We start from the raw sequence: 8,956 nt of genomic DNA, 5'->3' as shown, positions 1-8,956 counted from the left end.
AATCTATAACTTCAACATAATGAGAATTTGTAGGGAGAGATGAGCAAAGCAGGAGAAGTCTAACAGGATAATTCTATGTAAGTAGAGTAATGAGCTATTGGGATTTAATTTGATACAAAGAGAACCACTAAGGCAAGTATTTGTCATTTATGTAAATGTTTTTTAACTGGGATAAAATTAAGTCACAGCAAGGGAGACTTAGCACCAAAGGAAAACTTCGTGTTTGAACATCTAATTTTTATTTAGAGATATAGTCCATATGGCATAGACTGTTTATGATGGGACTGAGGTCTGCTAAGTGACTCACAAGAGAAATCCTACTTGGTAATGGGTGTAGGCTATATGTCTATTAAATACTTTTCACACATACATTCCATTTTGTTGACTTAATGCTTTATTTGGATTTTTAAAGTGTCTTCTTCAGTAATTCCTTTCAACAATATTATGGACTTTTTCTTGGGGAAGAAACACATTGTTCAAGTTTCTCTGAAGAGATTTTTCTGGAAATACTGATGTTCTGTGAATGATTTGACTTAAAAAAAATTTGTATATACTTTTAAAGTTTATTTTACTTTTAAAATATCTCATAGAACTTTTGATTTTATAGCCATGTATTCTTAAAGATGATAAACAGTTACTACCATTTATTATACCTTTGGGAACTACCTTGTCAATTTCAATAGAATTTTCCAATATTTTTTCATTATAGATTTTGAGCAGCTTTCCTATTTCAAGTTGCGTTATTCCTTCTAACAAGGGCCCATATAAAAATGTTTATATTATCTAAGTGTTCTCAGTAACTGACAAGAAAAGAACCAGGATTACTCTGACTTTATGTTGACTTCTAAGGGAAGAGGAGCCTATTTATCCAGTCATGGTTGAAAGTCGACGCTTAATGTGCTCAAGTACAGATACAGGGTTTACACTGGAGAGAACCCTAGACCTGAAGATAAGCATGGGATAAAGTGCCAGAAAAGGGCAAAGGGCTTGCCAGTGCTCTTATTTTTATTCCAGCCACCTGGAAATAGAGTCATATGGATAACAATAGCAAGATAATTCCATTACTTTATTACTTGAAACTTACCAGAAATATGAAATAATTTCAATGACCCTTAAGCAAGAATACTGGTAAACTAGATCTACTTCTATCACAGGGCTCTGGTGATCAATAGCACTAAGATCTTTGGCAAGTTAGTTAATCTCTGCCTCAGTTTTCTCATTGGCTTCATGGGGATACTACATTCCTCATCAATCACTTGTGAAAATTAAATGAGATAATGTATGGTAAGCACTTAAGACCACTCCTGGTAATCATTTGTACTTGAAAATAATAGTTTTATAATTTAATTGCTGTATTCTTTTTCTTCCACTCTGGATAGAATTCCAACTAGGCTTGATAACATTTGGAGCTGTACCTAGACTGCTGTGTTATGATATTTATAGAGATTCTTGTTGCAGATAGCAGAAACTGACTAAAGAAGCAGAAAAGGCATTTATTAACAATAACAAAAATGGGTAACTCATGGAATGCTAGGGTGCCTAAAGAACCAGGCTCAAGATTCAGTTTCCAGGAATATTGCCCAGAACTACGCCAAAAGCTGGCTTGCTGACTAAACTGGCACTACTCCCATGCTCCACACCCTCCTGCCAGGAACTCCAATTTACTATCACCCCTACTGGAATCATTTCAGACCCAGAAATGCAATTTTGCAACCTCTGCCATTCAGAAATCCAGCTGCTTCTGCCACTGCCCTCAAGCAAAATGCGTTCTGTGCAGATAGATTCTCCTTCCTGTTGCTCAATTTTGAATTGAGGTCTTGTGTTAGTGATCTCATTCATTGAGCCTGAGCACCAAAGATGAAGAAATTAAGTCTTGTGGATTCTGTCTTGGAGAAGCTCAAATCATAAAGGTGGAAATTCTCCAAAATAAAGATGTTCAAAAGTTGGAGAAACAGAAAATTGTCCATTGTAAATCAGTGCAGGCGGAAATTATTTTCTGCTTTGAGCAACCTCTATTAAAGAAACAGTCATGTTAGTGTGCCTTGTTCATAAGTGAAGAGTCTGCTTGATTTATGGTGGTTTGTCTCTAATCCAGCTCCAAATGTTTTGACTACTTGACTCACAGTGTATTAGAATACACTCCCTTTGCATCAACCAGTAAAACACTGAAACCTTATGAAAAGGCAACAGCATAGCTAATATTGTTAGCTTCTAAACTACATTTTTGAACATGCTGTGATAACTTTGGCTAATATATATATATATATTAGTATTTCATGCTTAGAGTATTTATTTCATTCAGTATGGTAAAGGAAAATGGCTTAAACATAACGGCGTGATAAGATTGCTAGTAATAATGAGTTGGCTTTGTTTAAAACCTTTGTTTGAGTCAGCATTATGAAGCGTGGGAGAAATAAGTGCCAGATGACATGTCCTATCATGGTAAATGCTACCAGTTCAATGAGGATGCCAGAGAAATGTGATATCAAAATAAAGAGCAAAGGGGAAAATAATTGAAATAGCTAAAAATTCAATCCTTCTGTTATTAGTTAACATAATTTGCATTTAAAAGAATATACATAAGGAAAGAATCTATGACATTATGTACAGAGCCATAGTTTTCAAAAGTCCTGAGAAGCAAGCTAAAAATAGCAAGAGAGTAAATTTTTTAGCTTTATTTCACAGAAAAAGAGAAATAGCATTTTTTTTCCAGATTGAACTAGTTCACAGGAAGATCCTTTACATTTAAGTTACTATTTATTTTAATTTGTTTAACTTGAACATTTATACCTAATGTGAATTGCAGGTTAATCTATTTTTAATTATAATAAATGATTAAGATTTTCAACTGAGGTCAAAGGAACTAAGGTTTAAATGTCAAATTTACTAATACAATAGCTTTAAGTGAACAAGATTTCAACTTAAGCAAGACATTATTCCAATTCAATTGTCTGTTATAGCTTAACATTAACACTAGTTGGTACACTTTTACTAAACACTTCCTCTCCCCCTTATTTTAGGAGAAGAAAAATCTGAGGCTTTAAAACTTGAATCAGTTGACCAAGATGACAAGGTTGGAGTGTATTAAAGCAGGACTTTGAACACAATCTGACCCCAAACCTTACTGCCTAAAGCACTCGTAATAATAATAGTTAACAGGGACACAGCAAGTTTTTCTATGTGCAAGGCACTATTGTACACATTGTATAAATATTTTGTCTTTTAACCTTCACATCAGAACTATAAGGTAGGAATAAATATTATCTTCATATTACAGAGGAGAAAATAAACACACAGAGACACATAATCTGTCCAAGGCCACACAGCTTCACACAGCTAGTGAGGGACAGACCTAAATTTTGAAACTGGGAGTCTGGCTCAAAGCCCAGGCTGCTAAATAATCCCCTCCCCTAAATCTATGTCTGCTTTATTTTAAAATATTTTATATCCTGATACATTATATGTAAAGGCTGAATGTCAAGCTAGAAGGTACTTTTTTGAAGTTTCTGCTTTTAAATGACAGACAGGGACTAATCTTACACTAGTGAACAAGGTGGATAGATCCACACCCACACTAATTTAAAAGCTTAGGAGGGATGAGAGAATACAAGAGTGCGTGTTAATATAGGGAACATACAAGATTTATGGGATTCCAATCAGATGACATGAGTTAATTCAATAAACTAGATTAGGTCCCTTGGACTATATAATGCTTAAACTGATAAGTGAGTGTTAAGTGCTATCTAGGAACTCATGGGGATGAATTTCAGTGTGACAATGTAGAAAGTCTGCAGGTATGATGGTAAGAGACAATAATCTAATGGAGAAACTGGAAACATTCTCAGTGCCTGAGAAGTGATGGTGAGCATACTATTATTCGTGGCTGGAAAAATGTATGGGAAAAATTCATGTGGGGCTGTGATAAGGGTGAGCAATTATTCTAATGGAAATGGGATATCATCAAGACATTTTAAATAAAATGGTAAAGTGTCAGATTTGTGTTTTAGTAAGATTGCTTGGCTTGAAGAATAGAGGATGGATTGTAATGGAGCAAGACTGGAGGTAGATAAATAAAGTTATAAGGCTATTCCAAATGCCCAGGCAACAGATGCTGGTGACCTAGACCAGGAAGCTTTCAGTGGCTGAGGAGAGAAGGAGACAGGTGATGCAAATATTTAGGAGGTGAACTCTCCTATTTGTGGCCAAGTACATGTAAAAGATGACAGAGAAGAAGTAGTTCAGGTTAACTCTTAGATTTCTACACTCAGTGACTGGGATAATGGTGATGCTACTTACTAATTCAAAGAACATCACAGTAGAGCAAGAGGATGACAAGGTTATTTTTGGAGTATTGAGTTTGAAGTGCTTAAAGGAAAACTAAATGGACATGTCAATACGTAGTACAGGTTACAAGACAAAAGTTTAAGCTGGGAATGGACATTTTGAAGTCATAAGTTTATACTAGGTATTAGTAGGGAGAACTGTAAGAGAAGTTACCTCCCCCGCCTTTTTTAGAGAGAGCTACAAAATTTCAACTTTTAAAAGGGTCCAAAACCTATAAAATTTTAGCCAATTATTATAATTGGCTAAAATACAGAATATATTTACACAATCATAAATGTTGCAGTAGCCCTTTTTTAAATGATTTTTATAAAGATGGAGATCCAAATTCATTATTAAAACATCTATTGCATCTCTCCCAGACAAGACAAGTTTTAGTTTTGAAATGCAAAGACAGAAATTCTGAAAAATAAAGGCAACAATTTCCTTACAGTGAAAGAATGAGTATGCTATCCTTGTGATGACTTTGCTTGCTTGCAGTAATGAGTGAATGACTTTGAATTATACGAAGGTTAATTAACTGGTCATTCTTGATGAGAGTGTAACTCTGTTGTGGGTCATTTGTGAGAAACAGTAAATGCATGGCAGATTTAACTTGACATTCCTGTTTCAGGCCATCCTTTGAATAAAATTCTAAATGCACTTTCTGTTAAATTTTGACTGGTGCCATATGTACAAATTAACAAAGTCTAAGCAGCTGGATGAATGTACAGATTTGATGCATTAAATCTGTTCAAAGGCACAAGTTTCTGGAGAGATGGTGGTTTAAAATGTCTCTAATGAAAAGATGTCTCTAAGGGATTCCTGCATAGCAGCCAATGCGAAATTAATAGAGGAAAAAGAAGTTTCAAAAAAAAGGTCCACGACTCAGCTGATAAAAAGAGGCCAAAACTATTTAAAATGTCCTAAATGATTTTTGCAAAGGGTAAGAAAGCATAATAGGCTAGAATTTAGAGATAATACAGTTTCTTGAAATGATTCTACCCAACACACCACATTTAGTTCTGTAGGCTGTTAACTGCAGAAGTATTCATTGTGAATGGTGCCTCCTGGAGGTGTGCAATGAATAGTCGCCTATTCCTTTTTGATTTTGTGAATAATTCTGCTGCCAGCAAACAATTATTTTTTTCTTCGGCCAAACATTTTACCTCAACAAATAAGATACAAAAAAGTAAATTTTGTTCATATAAAGCAATACCATAAATTATACTGGTTAATTTCATAAATATTGAATGCATAGTTTAGTGAATTAGAAATTTATGGTTCAATGCATAAATACCTAACATATAATTCTGAAACTCTAAAACATAGTAAGGATATTGCTTTGCATTATATGACATACATTATATACTGCCTTGAAACACCTTACATATTTAGGATTTTTAATTATTCCACTCAACCAATTATGTCTAACTAAAATTATTCTAGAATTGTTGAAAATGTCAATTCAGTTTAATGTCATAAAAAGACATTTGACTGGAATCTATTATAACTGACATTGTGGCTGTTTTGATTTATTTTCAGTACCGAACACAGATATCATTTATTTTAATATTTCTTTTATCTGGCAATATAAGAGTCTAGTAAGCCAAGGCTTATGAATAAAGCATGTGTTTGTTTCATTAGTATTTTCATGATAAGCTGTGTGGGGACTTACGGATGTGTTGTAGGGAATAGAGATTGAACTAGGGTATAGATTTTCTCCAGATAGAGACAGACGCCATATGGTTTTGTAAAAATGAATAACTTGTATTGATTTTCAAATATTTTGTTATACATAATAATAAGGAAATATTCAAATTTTCTTGCTTTATTAGTCCAAGGAAAATAAAAAAAAATAAAATATGATTGCTTTATTTAAAAGTATCTCATAATTTTGTGGTGGCCAAAAGATATTCTTTTATGTTAAAAATATTTCTGTGGGTATGTGTATTAGTAAAATCACAGAAAATAAGTAAATAAAAGAACTCCCAGTTGGTATATTAATGGTTTGATACATTTTTGTATCCTCATGTACATGCGTATACACACACACACACACACACACATACCACACACCACACACACACAGCAAAGTCGAAATGATTACCTTGATATTTCCAAGACTATTATTCAGTTTGGATTTATGTTGTGATAGTCTGCTGACAGGTGAGAAAGAGTGAAGACATATACAGTTATAACAACAGAAATACTGCACTTCCTGTGTCTCTGATAATTTGTGATTTTGCATTTGGATAATTACATACACGTTTCATTGCACAGGAATGTTTCTGTTATATGTTATTCAAATTTTCTGATAAAACTTAAGGGTCATGGAAAAGTAAGTCTTTGAATAAATACAGATTATGATTTAATTTTAAAATAATATTCAATATACCATGTGATAAAGATTAAGCTCCTTGGATTTTGTATCTCTACTTTATCTTTTACCAGATGTTCACTTATCAGTGGTGATACCTAAAATCTAGTATTCTTTTCTGTAAGATGAAATAGTGATCTTCAGAGATAATACTTTAAACATTTAATGGCTATGAAGACATGAACCGATCATAAGAAAATCTGTCAATCACATTGGGCAAAGCACCTGAATATCAGTCCATGTAACACCTACTTTACATGTGAGGTGAGGTGAATGTAAGAATTAAAATTAAATAGGACAATATATGTAAAGAAAAGAGTGCTTAACACATATTGGCTAAGTTAACAAATGTTAGCTGAGTGTTTTATTTCCTTATTTTGCTGACCTCTCAACATTAATTGAACAAACAACGTAAGTTAGAGAGTTAAGAATTGAGTCAAGGGCTGATAAAATAAATGAGCAATTCTCAAATCTTGTTTAAACTCTGCCAAAGGCAAAGTAAATATTGCAAAACATGTTTCTATGTACAATTATGAAATTTATAATGTAAATTTCATGATAAATGGAGGACACCAGGAATCAATAAATTTCTTGCTTAATCATGACCTCTTCTTGAGCTTATTAGCAGTTTCCTGATTGCCAAAATAAACCTTGATAAGTTAATGCCTGTGCAGAGAGCACATTCTAATCTTCCTGGAAAATCGTATCAGAAGACACTGATTAGAAATGCATCCTCAGGTTTGAGTTTATCCTTAAACACTAGTGAGTAAATTTCAAAAGCATAGTAAGAAAAATTCAAGGAAAATGGAAATTTCTCTTAAAAGTAACTGCTTGGGGAGTTTATGGCATATTCAAATTAGATATAAATCACAAAGCAATTTGTTGAGGCTTTGCAAAGGGTTACCAACCAGAATGACATGAGGACTTCTATTTTAAAACTTCCATTACCAGCTGTGAATATCTATCATACGCAGCAGTTTACAATCTTTAATAGCTTCTTATATCATTAGTTTCTCAACTTGTAGAGTTTCCTCTCTTTGGTAACAAATTTATCATTGGTGTACATAATGTGAGAACCAAAGGAATTCCTATTAAATTTTCTTGATAAATCAGCAAAAAACTGAGGAAAATATTTTAAGCCTAGAAAGTTGTTATTTTAGTATATTGCAACTGCCTGCTCTAAGAGATTGGTGTTCATAGAGTAATTTTACTTGTACAAAGTCAAATAAAATTGAAATGCAAAGTATCTATTAAGCAATTTCTATATCTGCGTTGTTCAAGGTATTCAAGTTATGCTATTTTGTATGTATGTAAATGATGAGAAATGGGGTGTGAAAGAGACTTTCTAGGTTATCATATTATGTGCCTGTCTCCCAGATTCAGAGCTAGAGTAAATTCCCCTTGTAGTAAAATGTGGTTATATGACTAATTTCTGGACAATGGAATGTAGATGCAAGTGACGACCACTTCTGAGACCTGGGCCATAAAACTTTTATTTTCTCTTTGCAATCTGTTTTACTCAATGTGCAATGGAATAAGAGATGTATTACACTTTAAAGCCACATTTTGAAGATGATGGGGCCACTGACAACCTGGGTCCCTGAGTGAAATTTTAGAGCAAAATCTCTCTGAAGCAACACAAAAATGTTTGCAAGGTCATTGAAAAAATTGACACCCCCACTAGTAATGCATGTGAATTTTCCCTCTTGAGTCTCAACTGAAAGCATGCCATCAGAATCCCAACTTTCTGTCTAAAAACCCTGACTTTGCAGTGTGAGATCACTAGAAGTTTTGCTTAGTTTTTACATTTTTCAGCTTCCACTCATCTTCTCATCCCATGAAACTTTAGAATAAGCAAATCTCAAGTGGAAATAAAGCTCAGAATATTGTCTTCTCTCCCTTCTCTGTTCTTGCCCCTTTTGCCTAGGGTCATAACCCACAAATCCTGGCTGCTCTGTAGCCCAAATTGGCATAATTCTTTCCCAGTACTGTGAGACTGCTGAAAGTTCTGCCTAACTTTTTGTTTCTTAGATGCCACTTTCTTTTTAGATTCTTCTTCTCTTGATACATGGAAAGGAAAATGGAAGGTTCACTTCAGTAAATTTGTCTTTTCTACGAGAGTTTGATCCTCAAATTCTGCTACCTTGATTACTTTGTAATGTCACCTAAACCTGTGTTTTTCATTGTTTGTTTTCTACTTTGTTTTATTTCTATTTTACTCAATGATTATGGTTGTTTTTGATAGAAGACTTGGAT

This window comes from Symphalangus syndactylus, chromosome 4 (genome assembly GCF_028878055.3).
Source record: "Symphalangus syndactylus isolate Jambi chromosome 4, NHGRI_mSymSyn1-v2.1_pri, whole genome shotgun sequence".
Classification (NCBI taxonomy): Eukaryota; Metazoa; Chordata; class Mammalia; order Primates; family Hylobatidae; genus Symphalangus; species Symphalangus syndactylus.
This window is presented reverse-complemented; position numbering follows the sequence as displayed.